The sequence below is a fragment of the Ictidomys tridecemlineatus genome, chromosome 7 (assembly GCF_052094955.1).
Source record: "Ictidomys tridecemlineatus isolate mIctTri1 chromosome 7, mIctTri1.hap1, whole genome shotgun sequence".
NCBI classification, from domain to species: domain Eukaryota; kingdom Metazoa; phylum Chordata; class Mammalia; order Rodentia; family Sciuridae; genus Ictidomys; species Ictidomys tridecemlineatus.
Window position 1 is genome coordinate 6,296,940 of NC_135483.1, and position 22,855 is coordinate 6,319,794.

Sequence of the window (22,855 nt, forward strand, 5' to 3'; positions counted from 1 at the left end):
TCTCCTTAGTCTCAAGTTCTTGTAAGAACTATGGTTCACACTTAGAAAAGAAGTAAGGTCAAAAGACTAGAAATAGAATATTTCATATATCATATAAGCCCACCATCTCACTCCTTGGTATTTATCCAAAAGAAGTAAAGTCAGCATCCTGCAGTGATATATGCATTCCAATGTTTACAACGGCACAATTTGCAATAGCCAAGTTATGAATCCAGTCTAGGTGCCTGTCAACCGGCAATAAAGATGGATGAAGAAATTGTGGTATATATATACAACAAGGGTTTACTCATCCATAAAGAAGAAATTGTGTCATTTGCTGGTGAATGGTTGGAACTAGAGAACATCCTGCTCAGTGAAATAAGCCAGGTTTGGAAAGTCAAAGATCAGATGTTTTCTTTTATATGTGGATGCTAGAAAGAAAAGAAAAAAATGGAATAAAAAAGAGGGAAATCTCACAAAAATAAAAGTAATCCATTAGAATAGAAGATGGAGATTGAGGGGAGGGAATGGGGAAGTTCTGAGGAACAAATCTACCAAATTACACCATGTCCATGTGCAATTATACTGCAGTGGATATATATGTATATATATGAATCTATATTTATTCATTGAATACATATATGTATAAAAGTATAATACACTCAGTAATGATGATAATAATAATAGAAGGGAGGTCAGGAGAAGAGAACAAGCAGGGCAGGAGAGCAAAGAAGAGAGGGATAGGGAAGGTCCTGCAGAATGAGGTTAAGCTGTGTGCATGTATGATGTGGCATAATGAATCCCAGTATTATGCATAATTATAATTCACCAATGAACATTTTAAAAAGAACCGTGGATCATTCAATGCAGTGAGGACCTAACCCTGGGGAGTGTGCCGCACTCAGAAGTGAGCAGAGTGCAGGTTTGGGGGCAATTTGGGTGGGTATCCAGATTATATTCACCAACTGTGTCAACCTCAGTAACAACCAGAGGAAGATGCTCAGAAGAATAATGACATTTGCTTGAGGACAGCAGAGCATCCCAACGGGCACATGTGTGGCATAGTGAACTATGTGGGTATTTTGAGAGGCTGATACAAAGGTGTCATGATCCAGTCTGTTAAGGGCATGATCTGACATGAGGAGAGAGACAGGTATTTGAAGCAATAATGCTTGGCTAAAAGAATTCTAGAAAACTGAAGCTCTAGTCCAAGATTGAACAGACATGGATTGGGCAGATGCCCCCTGCCGACCTTCTGGGCACAGTGGTGGTGGTCTTTGTGCACCTTTGTAGTTCTTCTGTCTTTTGAGAAGAGTTCTTGCCCTTGGACCCATGAGATTCTGCCCTTCACAGCCTCCTGGTCTGACTCACTTGTCTCTTTATTTATTTATTGCATAGGGTTCAACAACAGTGATTCCATTTTGATGTTGACAACTTTCACAGCTGTCTGGTCTTGGGAAAAGCCTTGGACCTCTCTGAGTCATCACAGATGTAAATTAGAAACACTATCCATGTCACAGCGTGCTGAGAGTCTGAAATCCCAAAGCATGCTTACTGCAAGTAGGCACTTGATACCTGTTATTTCTGCTCTCAGTCTCATTCTCACTGGGATGTGATGGGCAGAGACAAAAGGCCTGTACAGTAGACACTGGAGCCACAGTGATCATTATTGCTGAGTTTCTAGTTCTCCTCCTGGGCACATGCATGGGGTGCTCTTCCCTGCTTGTGAAAGTTCCGTTAGCCCTACCTTTAATACCTCCGATACTTGGTGGCCTACAGATCATGAACAGAATCTTCAGATCAGATTCACTGCATCTCTGCATGGTGGTGACCTAAGTGTACATCACACTGGAGTCTTTGACAGCGGGTGCTTGAGCAACTGCAGTACATGGGTTCCTGGGCCAGCTGGATTGATAAGAGGCATGAAGAACGAGGCTTTTGTTGTAATAAGCCACTGAAATTTTATTTAACCACCGCATAGCTTAAATATGCTGACTGATGCAAGCAACATCTACCTTGATTTTTCCTTCCATTTAATTTTTCACCAAAGAGCCTGGTTTTAACTATTCCTTTCTGTTTGCTGAGAGGCCCAGAGGGGCTTGGAAGCAATCTGATCATGTAAGTGAATGATTTATCACTCCCTTTTGGCCTTAAGCAAGGATTTGCCCTGTACCATTCATCTCTCAAGATATAATTGGACTTAAAATTAAAACTGCATTACCTTCCAATTCATTGAGAGGAAACTGGTGGTTTTGACTTAAACAGCAGTTTCGAGCAAGGCATCTATTAGGAGACTGTGAAAAATTGTTGCAGCCTGTTATGCTGAAACTCAGCACAGGAAAAGAATCGTTTTTCTAACACTACACTATGAGTCTGAGGTCCTAAGGACAAACTTCATGACCAGAGGTGGTTCTGACATCCTGAGCCCTGTGCTCCTCCTCCCTTTAGCTGAAGTTGCCCCGTAAGATGTATAGTCCTAGGACTCCATCCTTGATGTTATACATAAAACTCATTACTAATAGGAAAGAAAAGGGGGGTTGGAGTCCAGGAAGTAGAGTCAGAGCAGGGTTCAGATGCACCCTGACTGCTGAGAGGAGGGATGATCAGGTCTCTCCTTGTCTTTGTTCAAGCCCCTCTTCATCTGTACCAAGTTCAGGTAGAAGGGCAAAGTAGAATTCACTAGGGGGAGGAAAATTGCCTTTGGCTGCTTCAGATTTCCTAGTGTCCTTATAGCTCAACCTGTGGACTGTAGATGTGCTTCTGGGTCCTCCAGGACTACATGGTACATGGAGTCAGGGGTTCGAATGAGTAACACTCTGAAAGGACCCGGGAGAGGCCAAGAGGTGGCAGAGATTTCAGAATACAATGTTAATCCAATGGGAGTCCCACAGCAAACTCTCTGTACCCCGGAGTCTCCGCCCTGAGTGAACACGCCCAGATCTTTGGCCATCACCATGCTCAGGCATTGAGTGGAGACCCACAATTGCATTTTGACGGTTGGAGTGCACTGTGAAGCATCTTGTGCTGAAGGCGCCCAGTGAGCCAGCTCCTGGAAGTCCTTGGGTGCCCGAGCAATGAGTCACTTGCCTCTACCTCCCCTGGGGCCTTGGCGAGTGCCTGCTGGAGGCCACCTGGCAGGTACATCATGGTACTCCACAAATGCAGTTTAACGGTATCCAGGGGGACTGCTTGCATTCAGGTTTTATTGGAGAAATGGATGGAGGGAGATAACGTTCTATGGTCAATCAAGGGGAGCCAAGGTTCCTGGAACTCATATCAGATTGACACCTGCTAATAACATTGAGAGTACACTTGAACCAGTGGAGGAACTGTCTAACATTACAATTCCCAGGCCTCAGAGGCAAGAGAGCAGAGGTAGCAGAAAAGGCCGCAGGGCAGACTCTTGGCTCTGAAAGGAGGCTTAGACTCTTTGTAGCTACGTAACCATGGGCACGTGACTTGACTTCTATGTCAAGATGTCCTTAAGTAATAGTGAGACTATCTTATGGGATTTTTCATGAATGTTAAAAGAGTGTATTTTGTGAATCATTCCGAATAATATATGGTAGTTGGAAATCATTTGTTAAATAGTTTCTATGCCCACGGACATCCTTTCATTCAATGGTCTACATTTCAGCAAGTGTAGATGCACCCTCAGAGTATTCCTGAGAAGAGGAATACATCCGTGTAATGCCAAATGGAGCCTAGGGAGACTCCCTATTCAGACTTGCAATGTCTAAGGACACACACACAAAAATGTTAATTACTATTATTACTTAAATTTGATCCAGGAAGTTTGTCTGGCAGGTACATCATGGTACTCCACAAATGCAGGTTTCCTCTTCCCCATGTCCAACACCCATTTTTCTCAATACCTGTGCCTTGTGACGCCAGTGTTTTCTTGTCCCCACCATATGCCCAGTGCTGCATCCTCCTTCCAGGACTGTGCTCCTGATGCCTGTCCACCTTGTGCTTCTCAAGCTCTCGCTTAGACTCGGTGAGAGCAGCAGCCAAGAGCACTCTGGGAATCCCTCTAGAGCACTTGGGGGCTTCCACCTTCACAGCGCTAGCTGCAACATCCTAAGAGGTTCTCTTTCTGTGTCTGTGCTCACCCGTCTCCAGAGCAGAACCACAGTTCCATCATCTTTGCAGTTCCAGGGACTGGCACTGGACTGACGTACAGTAGTTACTCAGTCAATGTGGAATAGATGCTTGGATCTTATTTCAAACAAGGCTGTGCCTCACTCTTTCAAGCTCATCCCAAGCCAGCATTTTCAGCCTAGATTGCTGTTCTGTTTCCTCTCTCCCCTCTTCACAAAACCAGGCTTTCCTCAGAAGTCCAGTCTTATGGAGAAAAGTCTTACAACAAACCAGAAGGTATGTAAGACGACGTGGCATTTGTATGTTCTGAATAAATAAAAAAGGAAGAAAGGAAGGAGGTAAGGGAGGAAGGAAGGAAGCATGGAAGAAGAAAGGAAGGAAGGAAGGAAGGAGGGAAGGAAGGAAGAAAAAGAAAAAGAGAAGAAAAAAGGTACATCTACATTTTTGTATAAAATATAAATTTAATTATATATTTGTATATAAATATATAAAAGTGGCAAATAGCAATATTAGAATGTCTAGCACAGTGTGAATATTGACATACCAATTGCAACACTGCCAAAAATGATTAACCACCTACTGAATTTCCATAACAGTGTCGGAGCACTGCTTTGTCTCCCAGTCCGAATGTTCATACTTCTCTGCATAGGTCAAAAATACCTCAAATCTAACTTGTCTAAAGCTACAGTCATAAGCATGATTCCCAACCAGCTTTTCCCAACCAGCTAATGCTGTGATGTGGCTCCCTGTTGTTCAGTCCTGTTAACATTCTTTCCAATCTATTGGTCAAAATCCTTAGTTGCAGAGAGCAGAATCTGCTCTAGCAACTTTGTGTGGGAAGGCTATGCTAAGAGACAGAGACACGACAGGGTGGAGAGAAGTCTGTGGGAATGACCTGCCCTAGGTAGGAGTATTATTTTATCACTGAGGTAACTCAAAATTATTTATATATGTTGATAATAAAAAGCAGATGGGCTTTTGGTTAATTTCCTTGTTAAATTATCTCTTCTGCAAATAATCTATCTCCTTATTTTCTGCACCTGGAAATAACTGTTCCTGCTATACCCCCCATGATATGAAGTTGTTGAGGAATAGATGATAGACAGAATATCTGCATTGGCATTAGGGATATATCTAACCTGAGAATCCAGAATTATATGGTCTATAAGAATCCAAAACTCCAGTTGAGAACTCCTTCACCAAAGTAGGAAACTGAGCTGTGCCATCACCACCTCTATTCCCAGAGACTCCCTGTTGTATGTTCGGTGTGCTACCATGTCAAAAAATCCATGTCTTGTGTCCTCAGAGGGTTCACTTTCAAATCAAAGAATTATTGACAAGATTGAACTGAACAAATGACATTTCATGCCTCTACCCTGGTAGCATGTGGAGCTTAGAAGTACAAACACTCATACACTCACCAGAGGCAGTCCTTGCTTTGCATAACATTGTGTCAACTGAAACTTTTGAATATCAGAACTGTCTTCATGTTGTGCAGTTTCGCGGTTATTGCATGTAATTGTGAAAAACATGATACATGCTTGATATGCATGCATTTCAATTAATGAACAGCATCTTGCAAAGATGAGGATTGGCTCTAGGTACAAATAGATGAGGAGTAAAATTCACAAGGTCCGTCATTAATCAACTATGGAAAAAGTTGTGGAACATCTATAAATGATGGATTTCTCGCGAACCTTCTAAACCATCTTTTCCCCCCAATATTTGTCCTATTATGCCCATCCCACCTCTAATCTCTTTCTTCCTGTGGCCTCATCCCATGGCAGAGGTCAGAGCCTATCACTCATATATCTCACTTCATAGGAGCTCTCTGTCTGGACACTTCTTTGCCTCCTATCCCTGCACCTCTCCTTCCAGAGTAAAAAAGTATGACCATGATGATACCATACTCTCGGTGGACTACCCATGTCTTTTGCATTAACTGTCCTTTCACTGTTAAGTTTCTTATGGATTTCTGAGTGGGATAAGCAGATATGTACATTGTTCTTCTAGTAGATCACACACTTTGTCCCAAGGCACTGCAACTGTCTGACTTTCCCACTAAAGTTTGTTCCTCTGTTTTAACTTAGTCATACCTGTACCTTCCAACATTTTGGCCATATCGATACATGATGGTTGGACAAGAGGATTGACTGATAAATCAAATTGAATAGTAGCTGTTCAATAAATTCCCTTTTAATCACAGACTTATTTGTTAAATCTTAGGGATACTGGAATGATAGTTACTGTGCCTGGACTTTGCACTCTACCACTATGTAAACTTGATCTAAATTAGGTAGTTGTATTGGATCTTCTCTATAATTGGTATTTTAGGGATGGAAAAAATGAAAACATAAATACTAAGGAGTTGTCTAAGGACATATAACCTTTAGGTAACTTATCTACTACTGAATCCAGGTCTATGTGACTTCAAAGTATGATTTGTCTCCATAATACTTCACTCTAAGAACCATGAGTCTCCCCTAGAGAAAGGTGACGGTGAAGAACTGCAGTCTGTCTCAGACACTAAGCTTGTCCACCAGAGGCAAAACCTGGCCATCCATTTCAGCAAGTAATTGAATTGATTCACCGATTTAAAGCCAAGAAACCACATAGCACACCCAATAACTTGGGGATCAAACACAAAGGAAGACCTGGTGTCTCCAGAAATGTTGCTATCAATCCATTTATTGCCACCCTGGGCTTAGAAATGCGTGGACACTATGTGTGCATACAGAGCCATCATGTTTCAAAAGATAATGCTTTTAAGTCACCCAAGCCCCCGGGTGTGATTGTGACATCTGCCACACTTCCTGGTAGCCCTTCCCGGGTACTGGTGGTCTGTTTTGTGACTGGAGACTCACTTGGTTCCCGAGGCTGTTCTTCCTTTTGTTTTCACTTCTTTAGGTGTCCTGTCTCCCCCTGGTTTCAAATAAACTCTAATCTCCTTTTTATCTTCTATTGTGTGTCTTCAAAAACCAGGAAGGCTATTGTTTCACAAAGTTATTTATTTACTTATTGCCAAGATGCTGCAAATGCATGCTGTGCTCCAAGGAGTAGGAATCCAGGTGTCAAAATAAGAAAGCCGGTTTCTTTAAAATGTCTATGATAGGTTTTTGAAGTTTAATAGTCATGCAAGCATAACAGGTAAATTCTAGGGGAAGAAATCCACAAATCAACTCAAACAAAAAATGTGTGATTGCAATAGCCTCAACATTTTAATAGAAAATTGGACCAAGTACCAATCAATAGGACCTACACTCACACAAAGGAGGAGCATTCCCTACTCAGAGATGTGGGTGGAAAAGGTGAGTTGCATCTCCATGTCTCCAGGTGGTCAATGCTGTGGGAAGTGGACTGGAGACAGTAAGGGCGTGAAGTCATCCAAAGGGCTTAGGCTCCAGGTCAGCGTTGCCCAGAGCGGGTGCCATGCTGTTCTGATAACTGCATGAAAAAACGGCTTCAGCCAAGGGAGATGGCAGAAGCCAGGAGACTGGGTCGGAAGTGACCATGGTCAGTCCTTCTACTTACAAACAACAAAAGTGATCTGACAAATTGACTTATTAATGGACCCCAAAGTACTTAAAACATTTCTGGAAGATTAAGAGACTTCAGTTCGGGTTTCTGCAATTAGGGATAAAAGTTACCCACATGCCCTCAGACTCTCAATACTACTCAATCCAGATTGTCCCCAGTTTTAGAACTGAGAATCCCAAGTTCTGGGATGTCCCACAATCCCAGGAAAACACAAAAAGATGGTCATTCCACTCTTACAGGGGAACAGGTCATGGAGATACCACAGGTTAGGTAAGTGGGCACAGAATCGCCTCTTGCACCAGCTGTGATTCCGGAGACTAGATCTGCCGCCAGAACCAGAGACAGTCGTTCTTCTAGGAATGATGCAGACCTCACCAACAGGTGTTGTCAGAGTCAGTCTGGCAGCAGTGTTACCCTTCCTGATTGAGGGAGTCCATCTGTCTGGATCCAGACACATTACCTGGGATCTGTCAGTCAGAGAAGGTGGAGGAGAGCTTACAAGCAACCTTCAGTTTAAGGGCAGGAAGTTTCTATAAACACAAAGGGACACTCCAATGCCCTCAAACAAGGACAGCTCTCAAGTCCAGTGACTCGTACAAGCAATTCAGTGAAGAGATAGTGAAAAGCTGAAACGAAGCTTGGAAAAGGTGTGAATGATTTGAGAAACATTTAGAAGGAAATCGTAAGAAGTCAATAGGATATGCACAGCCAGGAAGAAGAACCAATTGTTACCCCGACACATCTAGATGACGTATCCAGATGGATGTTGTTGCAACCTGCTAAAATCAAAACTCAGAGAAAGAGAGGATACAGGTAGGAAGGTAATGAGGTTGGTTTCCATCCAGTTGGAGACGCCTTTGGGGCATTCAGGTGGAAAGGCCCATCTAACTGAAGCTCAAGGAAGGGCTAAATTATTCCCAGTTCGTAGGTCTGAAGAGTGCAGCTAGAAGACAGTGCTTACTGTGCCCAAGGAAATAGAGGGCAATGGGAGACTGATCCCAAGGGCTTGCTTTCTTCAGTGCTTCATGCTGCTAGGATAACCTAAACAGAACAAAACAGAAGAAAAAAAAAAGTAGAAGAAAATTTTATCATCTGTGTTCAGTGGTAGAAATATATATTCTCTTATTTTGGAAGAGAAGGAAATGTAAAAATATTAATAATTGTCTTGGAAATGACAATTCCCTATGGTAATCACCTGGAATGAATTCAGAAGAAATAGTCTTTATTTTGCACATAATGAAACGGAGGCTATGAGGGATTGATTTGCTCAGCGTTACGCAGCTCGTGAACTGAATCAGGTGAACTATGCTCACTCTTGAGTGTGGAGGTTCTGAAACTGAGCCTAGACCCAGAAGCATCAGCAACACCTGGGACCTGAACAGAAACACAATTTTCTGACCCCACCCACATCCCCTGAAAGGAAAACTCTGGCTGTGGTGCCTGGCGATCTGTTTAGCAAAACTTCAAATGATTCTAATGCATGCTGAGGTTTGACACGAGTGCTCATTTTATATTCCTAGGTAGGATGATAATCGAATTTTGTTCTTCCACTTTTGGGTAAGATAAATAATTTAAGTGAGATGCTATTTATAAGTCCCATAAGAGTGTCAGCTACATATTATCTTCTCAATGACTCTAATTGAAATATGATAAGCCTACAGCTTAAATAGCAAGTCAGACTCCATCAAAGCCATTTCAGTATTCTTAGAGCTGAAAAAATTGTTTAAATTATACATATATATATATATATATATAAAATCCCCCACTGCTGGGGAACAAAACAGGGCCTTGTGTGTGCTATGCAGGCTGCATCCCTACTTGCCTGCCCCAGACTTATGTATTCTAATTCTCAGTTATTTAAAATAAAATTTTCATGACTTTACTAATTTATAAGCATGACATTGCTAAAATCATGCGTCCTTAGGATTCCTTACGAAGTCGTCTCTAAAAGCGTTAGGAAGCTGGACATCTGAAATGGACTCTGCACCCTGGAGGTGTCTGGTCCTGTGCCCACTAAGATCCTGAGGCCAACACATGCTCTCATTTCTCTTGGTACTGGAAGTCTGGCTCTTGGAGGTTGTCTATTTGTGGTCACTGAAGATAATTAAGACAAAGCTTAATCCACATTTTCATTGCTAGTCCAGCTGTAACTCATGAACTGAGTAGAAGGAAGCACCAGACACTTACACATCTCCTCCAAACTCGAGATTCTGGTTCTCAGTGAGGTGTGTGACGGGGGAGGCCCATGCCCCAGAGCGCTTCCTGCCACTTGCTGAGCTGGGTTCCGCTGCACCTGCCTGGGGAACTGTGGGACCATAGCCAGGCGTCCTTGCTCCTCGGAGTCTTCCTTTATCAAATGAAGTACTTAGGCAGTAGGCTGATGGAGATTCCTACCAGTGCTGGCAGGATGCTGAAAAAGAAAGATTTACCAAATAATAAAGAAATATTACCTAAGCAGAGAGAGAAAAATCCAATCACTCGTGTGTTGTGCTTTACAGAAAAGTACAAATTGTTCCCCTGCAGATGCAGATGTTATTCATTACCCTGTAGATAAATTCAGAAATGTAGTTTACCCTGATTTAGTATTATGCCTAATTGTTTTGAAGACTAATGCAATGCAATCAGCCCTGCACACTGTTTTGTTGTTATGTTTAAAAACTAGGACTTCATTGATTTGCTTGTGAAGTTTCTCTACAGGAAAAGACTTCTAGGCCTGTAGTCTCAAGACTCAGAAATGGAGGTATCTGCACATTAGAAGATCTAATTGTAAAAGCTACTATGCATTTTTCAGCACATATTTTGGTCCAACGAAGGGCTAACACTCAGTATGTATATGAATTGTTTCTTATCCTCAGAACAAGGGATGGGGAGCCATCTTGCAAATGAAGGCAAATTGGAAAAGAGAAATACCAAAGCCAAGAAATGAATGGCTGAATGTGCTACCAGAAATAAAAAGTATAATTTGGACCCAACCCACTTCTACTCAACTCTTCTCCCACCCCTCCAACAAAAAAAGAAAAAAAAAAGCAGATAAACCAACTTAAGAAATGAGCATGTTCTATCTCCTCTCTATCAAGTTTCTTATATTTATTTCACTTACTTATAAAACCATTATTAACTGATTCTCTGGGTAGGAAACACTTTACCAAGGTCATAGCCCTAAACTAAGAAAGACTAGGATCCAGACCAAACTGCTAATGATACAAAGAAAAACAATCCAGGAGCATCAAGCTAAGCATGAATACAAAGGACTTTGCAGTTTCTTCTCATAGACCATGACATTGTGCAATGGTAAGTAATAATATATTCTGGGAAAATATCTCATTATGCCTGAACAAAAATTTCTGAAAAACAGACTTAAGATCAGCTGATCTTATTTTTAAGAAGATATCAGATACTCCTGCCTCAGGGACACAGACTACATCTAGATACAATGTGCACCTGAAGAGGAGAGACATATTGCCTTTATGATGTCCTTCCCTTCTGATAAATCTGCTTGTGAAATGCTGAGCAAATCTTCTACCTTGCTTCAAACTGTCTTTGGTAGAATACCACTAGGAAAATGGGAAGAGGGGTGACTTTTGTATTTATTTAATGGAAATAAATCAGACATAATGTGGGTTTGCAATTATGGAAGCTGTAAAGATATCTCTTTGGAAGTTATTGTTGAAATTATTGGATAATCCACTTTGAGGGTAAGAAAACAGGTTAGTTTCTTTTCCCCAATTGTTGGCTGAGAAAAATGGGTACATTAAACTGTTCCAATGTCATAAAACTAGTGTTAGAAGTTAGACTGAGAAGATGTCTGCATCTTCTCAAGTGTGAGTTTCTTGTTCTATTAGTTCTTAATCAAACCAGTCTTACATTGGTGTGCCCTATGAGAAACTGGTTCAAATCTCAACTCTGTGTACCTATAAGCCAGTTCTTTTATATGATATTTGTGTTGATAATTTTAGTTGTCAACTTGACTGTATCAAGGGATACCCAGACAATTAATAAAACATTATTTATGAGTATGTCTGGTGGAGGGAAGGGGTCTGGCAAGAGTAAGATTTAAAACAGTAGACCAAGGAACTCTGCCTTCAGCCAACGTGGACAAGTACCAGTCAATCCATGGAGACCCGGTCAGAAGAATGATATGAAGAGGGGCAAAATTTCTCTCCCTTAAAGAGCTGAGACAGCCCTCTTCCCCTGCCCTGGACATGAGACTTCCATGTTCTATGGCCTTTGGACTCTAGGACTTAAATCAGTAGCCTCTCTGCATCTTGGGCCTTTGGTCTTGTGCCCAGAGTTTAGCACCAACTCTCCCAGTTTTCAAGCCTCCAGACTGGGATGGAGCCATGCTTCTGGCTGCCTGGTGGCTCTAGCTTGCAGCTACTATGTCAAGGAGACTTCTCAGTCTCCAAAAACAAATTGTGTGAGTTTATTCCTATAATGATAAATGCTTTCATCCATCCATCTGTCTGTCATTTATCATCTACTTCCTATTGATATCTTTCCTGGCAATGGGACTGAAGTTTCCCTGGAGAACACTAATACATTTTTTAACTTCTATTAAACTGGATATTAGTTTACTTATCTTCAGGATATATGCATAACACAAGCTTCATAAAGCTCTTTTAGAAATGAAATATATCATATATGTAGTATTTCTAGCACAACAGAGAAATCTCAAAACTTTTAATTTTCTTTCTTTCTCCTGTTTTTTTTTTTAAATTGGAATCACAAATAGTTTCAGAGAGTAGTATATTGCCTAAATAGCTCTTTGAGTCAACCAAAGGTTTCCTGAACACACATATGCCCAACTTGTTTGTTGTTTTTTAATAAGAATGTCTCCTTTTATTTCAGAAACTTGTATAGAATCTCTCCTGACAGAAACTCTTTTGGCAGTGCATTTATTACAGGGAAGGTTGTCCCTGGTCTGTTCAGCTGAATTGCAAGAGTAACCCATAACCACTCGATATGCTAAGCACAGACGGCAAGTGCTGAGGAGGTTAAGAAAATGATCTGAAAGGAAATTAGGTAATCTCCATTGCATAGGAAAGTAAGCTTCAGGGTTCTTACTCTACAGAGAGACTGAGTTGTTGTTTCTTTAATCCATGAATATAGGACTCAGCCGAGGAGCAAGGCAGAAGAAAATTGAAAAAGACCAGAATGCCAACGGACCAGAATACGAATCTTAGATATATCTCTTACAGAAATGAGGGAACAACATGAATCAGTTAGCTCTCGCCACATAACAAAATGCCTCATCACTTACTGTCTTAATAGTTATTTATTATTTCTTAGAAACTTTCTTGTTAGCACAGTGGTTCTATAATTGGGCTTCACTAAGTTCATTCCTCCATCTTTAATCATCTGCAAGTGGCTAGGTCACTGTTCTAATTGGGTCAGGCTTTCTCAAATGTCTCAACCAGGATAACTAGGATGACTGAGCTCTGTTCCTCCTGTCTCATCTCTCTAAAAGCTGACTCATGCATTTTCCACAGTGAAAGCAGAACAACAGAGAGGAGAGAAGTACACAAGACCTCCTGAGCTTGGCTTGGAGCTGAGAGACACAGCTGCTGCAGGAACAAGACCCTGTCCTGGCTGAACTTTTGTAATTGTTTTCTTCTCTAGCTAACTCTGATATCAAGGTAGGATTGAAGACAATGACTTCACTGTTTGAATCATATACTGATAAGAATTCCTTTTATTAAAACATTATTAAAAGCAAACAAAAATGGAGTAAACAAAAAATGTGTCTTTATTAGTTCACACAAATAAAAATTTCAAAGCAAAATATAACACAATCATTTCAAGGATGAAAAATAATAGCTTTTGTCTCTCTCCAGTGATTTTCTTCACTCCATTGTGGAATTCATATTGTATAGATAGGATTTTTCCATAGGGTGGCAAAACTGCCTACCAACAGTTTCCATAGTCTTTGGAATTTTGTTCATTACAACAACAACAAAAAAAAATGATGGGTGGAAGAGGGGAGAGAGAGAGAGTGTATGTTTCACTTCTCTGAAGCTCAGAAAAAAATCTTAACAATAAACTTTCATTGACCCAACTTTGATTACATGACCCGTCCAAGAGCTCAGACCAGTGCATTCAACCCATTTGGATTGAGATGAAAGAAGGGTGAATTTCCAAAAGGAAATCAGAGTGTAATTACCAGAAGAAGAGGAAACAGAAACTGGGCTGGCAAAAAAATAACAGATTTCTATGACAGATGATATATCTGCATCTGCATTTCCATAACATGCTATTATCTCTCTTTTCCTGCTGCTGTAATCATGGATTTTATTCTGACTTATACACTGTTGTATAATTTTCTTGCATACAAAGAAAATGAACTATAAATTTTGTTACACTGGTGTTCCTGGTGTTATGCATAACACATAAGCAGGTCTTTGTTTTTGTCTATTTTTTTAAAGAAATTTTATTGAGTTTCTGTTACTGATTTCTTCTAATGTTTTTAAACTCGAAAAGGAACATTTACTTGATTTCCCCTTTTTTTCCTGATTTTTATTGCCTTTGGATCCAGGCCAGTATACCCACTTGGTCTTCAGCCCTCTGAAGTTGGGTGAAACTAGTCTCCTTTTGTCCTGATTAGAGTCAATTTAACTGATTTGTGCAATTATTCCATTAGACCCACATCTCAATCTTAAACAGGCTCAGAATTCAAGTTTCTCAGAGTAACAGCAAATAAAAGGCAACATTTTTCACACCTGGAATAAATCTGGTCCATGCATTCTGCTTCCATTTGTGTATATTTGGATACTCTTTCAAACAGAGGTTGAGATCACCTGGGCAGGAAAAAAATATATGAACAACTGATACTACAGTATTATATACCAGGGAAAGAAGAGAGGAAACAGAAAGCACATCAACTGTTACACGAGAGGGTGGATCATAGAGAAGAACTATTAATATTCTCATTTTTACCTAAAAGAGTCAGATACATTATGAGACATAGCTTCATGCTCTTCATCCAAACTAGAGTCCATTCCTTTGGCTTTTACTGCCCATGGTCTCCTTTGAGTCCTTTTTAAGTCTTCACCGCTCCCGTGCTTAACAGCACTGTTCTGGTAGGATGAGATATTTTCCAGAATTTGTTGTTACTTAACATTGCAAAATGCTATGATATGTGAGAAGAAATCACAAATATATTTTACTTATGCTTAGCTCAACACTTATATGTGACTATTCTAATGTTTCTCTGGGCTTTGATCCGTGTTTGTCACATGGGTCAGCACCCCAACACTAAGGGTTACAGCCAAGTTTTCCTCTTAGCTAGGGCTGTGACCTTGGGCAAATGGTTTCCTGCCTGTAACTCATGTAATAGCCCTACTTGACTCAGACACATTTAGTACCAATGGATTTGGGGGACTGTAGAGACTTTCAAGAAAGCCTGCACTGTCTGCATTGCCTTCCCTGGTTCTGTTTTCCTCTGACATCTGGTACGTTTGACTCCACAGATGAGCCACAGTAGCACACTTGATGTCAAGTATTGCCTCCAACATCCAAATGAGTACTGCTAAGCCCAGTGCATCTTTTCACTGAAGAATATAGTGAAGACTGCAGCAATCTGTCTGTTAACTTTTGAAGAGATAATTATACATGTTTTTGACTACTGGATCAAAAGTTCCACTGGGTTAATCAAACCCTGAAGTTTTGTCAGATTTTTCTCTCCTCCTGTGGTTCTTGTAAGTCACATTTGATAAAAGTCTGTTCATCAGATCTAATCAGCATAGCAAAGATGTAGTGTTTGGGATGTCAGAATGATCAATAACTTTACACACTGTAATAGGCAGAAAGAAGAGTTGATCTAGTCCTGTGGAGAGACTTTGGAGGTATTCTGTTTGACGTGGCACGTAATACAAAACTGTTTCTGATGGTTCTTTGCATATTAAAAGGGAAGAAGGACCATAGAACAGGCCAACAGCTGGATGCTGGGTGCCCGGGGGGCTGTGCTGATTTGCTCAGCAATGATACTGCACATGGACTTTCAGTTTGCAATTGAGTTTATAACTTGTACATGTTTATGCTAATTTACAGTCTTTTTTTTTCAAAACAGATTTAACTTCTGCATTGGCTGAAGAGGCAAATTAAATGAGACTGTCATGATTTTGCAAACTTGTATCTCTCAAGTACTTGATGGTGATGCTTATCTCTGCAGTTCCCCCTAAGGATGAAATACTGCTCTTGGATTAAAATATCTCTAGAAGGAGGAAGCTTCTTCTTGCCTGTTCTGACCCTGATAACTCTGAACTGAGGGTGAGAAAGCCAGATGGGGATTCTCGCAGATATCAAAGAAGTCTACTTTAGGAATTATGAAAAGAACTTTACAAAATAACAAAATCCAGTTTTTTGCGTGGTAAATAAGATTTTTTTTTCTATCATTTGACTGCTAAAAGCTTTCACTTTGGGTACCAGACCAGCATTTTTGATCTCCAGGAATTGGGCTGAATTCATGGTCAGTATTTAATATGTTCTTTCCCATGATGTAGAAACTCTTTAAAAAAATAGGTTCTTGACCCTACAGGGAAGACTTGGAAGAAGACTTTGCGCTACACACTGTGAAAGTTCTTTTCTTTTTTTGGTATCAGGAATTGAACCCAAGGATACTTAACCACTGATCCTCATCCCCAGCCCTTTTCATTTTTTTATTGTAAGACAGAGTCTCACTGAGTGGCTTAGGATCTTACTCAGTTGCTAAGGCTGGCTTTAAACTTGCAATTATCCTGCCTCAGCCCCCACAGGCGTGTGCCAGCACCCTATGTGAAAGTGCTTTCTTAAGTTTCTGGTGTTGCATCCCAAAGCCTGAGGATGCCCTGACACCAGGCCAGATGCCAAAGCAGATTTGGGAAGAAGAGGAAATGAGCATCTTGACACATGATTTCCATTTTGGATTCATTCTCTTCTTAAGATTTGTTTTCTCTATTTCTGGTGAATCTATGAGGGGGGAGGGGAGGGGAGGGGGATAGTAGAGAATAGGACAGACAGCAGAATACATCAGACACTAGAAAGGCAATATGTCAATCAATGGAAGGGTAACTGACATGATACAGCAATCTGTATATGGGGTAAAGTTGGGAGTTCATAACCCGCTTGAATCAAACTGTGAAATATGATGTATTAAGAACTATGTAATGTTTTGAACGACCAACAATAAAAAAAAAAGAATATGTCATACAACACAAAAAAAGACTGAAGCATAAAGTTACTCATTAGTTCAAATCTGACCTCCCTGGATTTTCCAAAATTTATCCCAAAACTTGTTTCTTTAAAATTTTTAATAATTCTACTGCTTCAGATTTATAGTGTTAGATAAGTAGACACACAAACCACGTTAGAAAACAATGGAACAAATCAGCCCAGATAAACCAAAATACTTTGATAACAGAATTCATCAATATCACCATGGAAGAAATGTCAGAGAAGAGTTTACAATATTCATAGTGAAACTTGTCTGCAAGGTAAAGGACATTGTATGAATCGAAATCAGAGAGAAAATATAGAAAGTGAAAGACAACTTCAATAAAGAGATTCTGAAAGAAAAAAATAGAGCAGAAATCCTCAAATAAAAGAATCAAAAAAACCAAATTAAAAATTCAATGGAATGTATCAACAGCAGACTAGACAACTTGAAAGACAGAGTTGCAGGCAATGAAGACAAAATATATAATCTTCTTACTAAAGTTGACCATGGAGAAAATATGTTAAGAGACCATGAACAATACTTCTAAAAAATATGGGATAACATGAAAAGACCAACTTTAAGATTTATCAGAAACACAAACCAAAGAAATGCATAACCTTTAAAATAAAATAATGCATGAAAATTCCTCAAAACTTAAGAATAAAATGGAAAATCAAACAGAGGAGGCATACAGGACACAAAATATACAAAATTACAACACAACCACACCAAGGTACATTAATATAAAAATGCATAATATATAGAATAAAGGTAGAATTATAAAGGCTGCCAGAGAAAAAAATTATTAGCCATCTTAAGAGAAAAAAACTAATCTGGATCTCAGCTGATGTCTCAGCGCAGAGCTTCAAAGCTAGGAGGTCTTAAAATAATATATGCCAAGCTCTGAAAGAAAATAGATTCCAATCACGAAAACTATACAACCCAAAATATCCAGCTTCAGAATTGATGATGAAATAAAAACCTTCCGTCATAAAAAAAGTTAAAAGAATTTGCAACTAGAAAGCCTGCAGTTCAAAACAAACTCAATAAAATATTTCATAAAGAAGAAATAAAACATAATTGGCAGATTATGTTTTATTTCTTCTTAAAAACATAGATTGGCAGATTGATTTAAGAAAACAGGATCCAACAATATGCTGTCTCTAAGCGACTCATCTCACAGACAAAGACATCTATACACTGAAGGTAAAAGAATCAGAAAGGACATATCATTCACATGGATCTTGTAAACAAGCAGGGGTTTCTATCCTCTTATGTGGTAAAGTAGACTCCAAGCCAAAATTAATCAGAAGGGGAAAAGAAGGCCATTCCATACTGCTTAAGGAATTATACATCAAAATGTCATAACAATCATATCATAAATATTTATGCCCCCAAACAATGGAGCATCTACATATAACAAACACTTCTCAATTTTAAGGATCAAATAGACCATAACATAATAATACTGGGTGTTGCTTCTTGCCTTAATGGATAGATCCTCCAAACAAAAACTAAATTAAAAAAAATAATGAACTATAAAATGCAGTTAATAATTTAGACTTAACAGGCATATATAGAATATTTCACTCACCAATGACAGACCATATCTTAGGCCCCAAAGCAACTCATAGCAGACTAAACAAAACAAAACAAAAATAGAGATAATACCTTACATTCTATCAGATCATAACAGAATAAAATTAGAAATCAACAATAAAATTAAAAAATCAAAAAAAAAAAAATAGAAGCTACTTTAACACCTGAAGACTAAATAATACACTACTATTTGACCAAGGGATAGCTGAAGAAATCAGGGATAAAATGCAAAATAAAACACTTAGCAGTAAGTGAGAATAGTGACACAAAATGTCAAAATCTCTGGGACACTTCGAAGGTGATTCTAAGAGGAAAGATCATTGCATTGAGTTTATTTATTAAAAGAATAAAAACTCATGAAATTTAAAAAATAAAACTAACATTACATCTCAAAGACCCAGAAATAGAAGAACAAATCAACACCCAAAGAAGTAGAAGATATGAAGTAATTAAAAACAAAGCTGAAATCAATGAAATTAAAACAAACAAACAGAAAGTTCAAAAAAAAATCAATGAAACAAAAAGCCAATTCTTTGAAAAAATAAATAAAATTGATAAACCCTTAGCCAAGCTTACAAAGAAAAAATGGGGAAAGAAATTACTAAAATTTGTGAGGGGAAAGGAAATATCACCACGGACACTACTAAAATACAGATGATAATCAGAAACTATTTTGAAAATATATACTCTAATAAAACAGAAAATCTTGATGACATCTACAAATTTCCAGAGACATAAGACCTACCCAAATTGAATCAGGAGGACATTACAATTTAAACCATCAAAAGCCAGATGGAGGGAAGAATGGAAGTTCATTGGATTAGACAAAGGGAAATGAAGGGAAGGGAGGATGGGAATAGGAAGACAATAGAATGAATTAGACGGAACCTTCCTATGATCTTATGAGAATACACCACCAGTGAAACTCCACATCATGTATAAGCACAAGGATGGGATCCTAAGTAGAATAAGTCTTACTCCATACTCCATGTATGTATAGCATGTCAAAATACACTGTCATGTATAGCTGAAAAGAACAAAAAAAAAGTTGAGTTTTTTTGTTTGTTTTGTTTTGTTTTGTTTTTTGTTGTTGTTGTTTTTTAACAGAGATAAAGTTTCTGTACTGGTTTAGATCAGAAACTCTCGAAGGTCTACCATTCTCCATTGTTGTCGCTGAAGTCAGGTACTTGCTGGTAGACCCAGCATATTACAGTCATCAAGACCTACCTGTCTAGAGCTTACCTGTTTCATTTCTAGGGAAACAATGCTCCATTAACCACTAAAAGTGTATCTGATTCCCTGTAGCAGTTTGGGCTGTTGGCTTTTTGATAGCTGTGCCTACCTTCTTTCTAGGGGCTAATTGTTATCATCTATTTTTTTTTTCTAGGCTGGGATCCCTATAATGGATCCACCACACTGGAGGCATCTCCACTGGGCAATATAACCTATAAAGAACAGCATCTTGGTCCATTGGTGGTTCTAAGACAAAACACCTAATTTATAAAGAGAAGAGTTTTGTCCCTCACAATTCTGGAGGTCACAAATCCAAGATCAAGGTGGTGGCATTTTCGGTGCCTGTTAATTGCTTAGTCTCTTCTTCCAAGATGGTACTTTGTTGCTACATCCTCCAGAGGAGGGGACCCTGCATCTGCACATGGCAGAAGGGGAAGAAGGAGAAGAGACAGACTCCCTCTGTCAAGTCCTTTCAGAGGAATGCTGCTGTTCTTGGAGGTGGAGTATGGACTCAATCACTTTCAGAAGGACACAATACCCAATGCCATTGCCATGTGGAATAAACTTCCACATGAATCTTGAACAGGACAAAAACATTCAAACTCAAACAGAAAAGTTAGTAGAGTGAAGGCACTCCGCATGCAAATGCCCTCCCCACCCCGCCTCCTGTGTTGGGAGGAAGGTCTGCTGGGTAGTTTCCTGGGGTGGACTTCAGAAGTTAGTGTTCAGATTGCACATGGGAGGTCAATGACAATGTTTGCATCTCCCTAAGATCCTGAATTCTTTCTTCCATGTCATGCCCAGGAAGCTTTTGTCTCTCAACCCGGTTGAGTCAACCAGGTCAGTGAGCTTGGGCAGCCACTCCTGCTCTGTGAGGTGACACGTCAATCCAGTGTCTCCACTATGCAGCAGCATCATACCCCATTCTCTGGGGTGTCACACCCTCACAGTCCATAATCAAACACAGGTTCCACATTTCTTTTGGAGGAAAACAGGTATACCCATGCAAATGTATGATCTTATATGTACACACACATGTGATATTACATACATATATACTATCTCTGACAGAATTTTGTGTACCACTAAGCAATTAGTTCTGCACATGAGAAATCTATGAATAGCTCAGAAAGGCATATGCTCTTGCCTTCCTGGGTATTTCCCAATGAAGAGTAAATATGCAAGCTATGACTTCAGGTTGCAATTTTTGAAAACCTGTGATAATGCAATGAGGAATAGGTATGCAAAAATATTAGTGATAAATAAGTAAATGAATAACTAAATTAATTGGTGAACCACTCAATTCTTTAGCGTTCCTATATATGTATCATATATTGGGGTGAGCATCATTAAGAATACAAGAGTAATCAGACCTGAGCCCTTTTCTCAGTATTTCTCTCTTCTACAGGACCAATAAGGCCTGTGTACAATCTGAGCATCATCAGCATGATCACATCCTGAGATGAGAGTAAGTTAAAGTTGACTGAGAGGCATAGGAGGAAGAAAGGAATGGAATCCATTAACAGATTGATTCACGGGCTCAACACACCTGTGCAGTTAGTGTAAGCAGACTCCGTGCTCAGCTGGAGATGGGAATAAAAATGTTGTCCTTCTTCCGAGGTTTTCCACATGATTTCACAACTGCATCCCAGCAGAAGACTTAAAATAGAGATGTGTATTGAATTCATGTCATTGGCTCTGGAGGAATGGCAGATGATGTAAGTGGGGAAACTGGTGAAATCTTTCTGGAGGAAAATCCTGAGAGACAGGCACAAGGGGCAAGTATTTAGGACTGATGGACAGCAGTAAGGCTGTAAGGCTCATGAGTTCACGAGGTGCAGTATATAGGGTTGAACTTGTGGGGAAAATAAGTCATGAACCACATCATGCTGAGCTGGTGGGTTCTGTTTTCTGTATAATGGATAACTCATAAAGGATCTTAGGGAAAGGGTCATTATCAGCTCTTAATTTTAGAAGAAGTATAACTAACTAGAAGACAGATAAAAATGGATGCCAAGGAGCAAAAATGGAGGCAGAGGAGACAGGCTATTGCAGTAATGTGAGTTTGTACAAAGGTACCTAGAACTAAGAGGATCCTGGGAGTAGCGAGGGGGCCAAGTGGAAGACGGATGTTTTAGAAGGTTGACTGAGTAGTACTGAGAGATGGACTGTGCATATAGGTGGTGAGGTGGAGAATCGGGGTCAAGAGAGCCTGCTAGACCTATTAGATGACCTGGACTTCAGAACTGCTTGGGGAATGGAATTAGAAGAAGGCCTAGTGGAACATCTGAGCTGGCATGAGAAGGCATTGGCTAGAACCAGGGCTGAAGAGTAGAGTCTGGAGTTGAGGCAGAACTGCTCTGAATGGAAAGCTCACATCTTCCCCGGGAAGGATCTCCCTGCTCAGTGGCACAGTTTCACGGGCTAAATTCCTCTTTGGGTACTAACATTATTATTATGCCTAACAGAAGAGTTCCAAATCCATTTTCTGAGGCTTTAGGTATGTGCAAAAAAGTGAAGATTGTAGATTTTACAAGGTGCTTCCAGGCTAGCTGTCTGAGTTTTACCTTCCTCATAGGAAAAAATGTGCACCTCTGGGGAGAGCCTTCTGGTATGCTGCCATCAGAAGTGGCTCAGTTAGTCAGCAGAGCTCTATGCTAAAGAGGCATCACTTACCCAAGATCAAGTCATGGTTCAGGGATGATTAATCAACTCTAATTAGGTGGCTCACTAATTGATCCCCGGAGCTTTCCCCATTTGACCTCTGGTAAAAGAGCTCGATACCTTCACACTCCTCTGGAGACAAATGAAAGGCTTGCCATTGGTGGAAACCACATAATTCAATTAACCCATTTAATGAATCCAAGGGTGAGTCAAGCCATTCAAGCACATATTGAGTTTGAGGAAGAAATTGAATTGGAATTTATCTTTATCTTGTCTTTTGATAAATACTGTCTAGATTCCAAAACCCTATGTGCAAACCTCAAGAGAGGATTCCATAAAATGAGGTGGGTTTTTATCTATATTCAATATTATTTCTTACTTAGGTTTTCTTTACTTCAATTTTTTTTCTTATTTCATTTTCAAAATCCTGCAAAGTTGCATTTTTGAAAATAGGAAGGGTCTGGATTAACCCATCATTTTACGGAGGGATAAGAATTGATAAGCACACAATATTATAAACTAAATAAGTAAATGAAAATAGCCCAAACACGT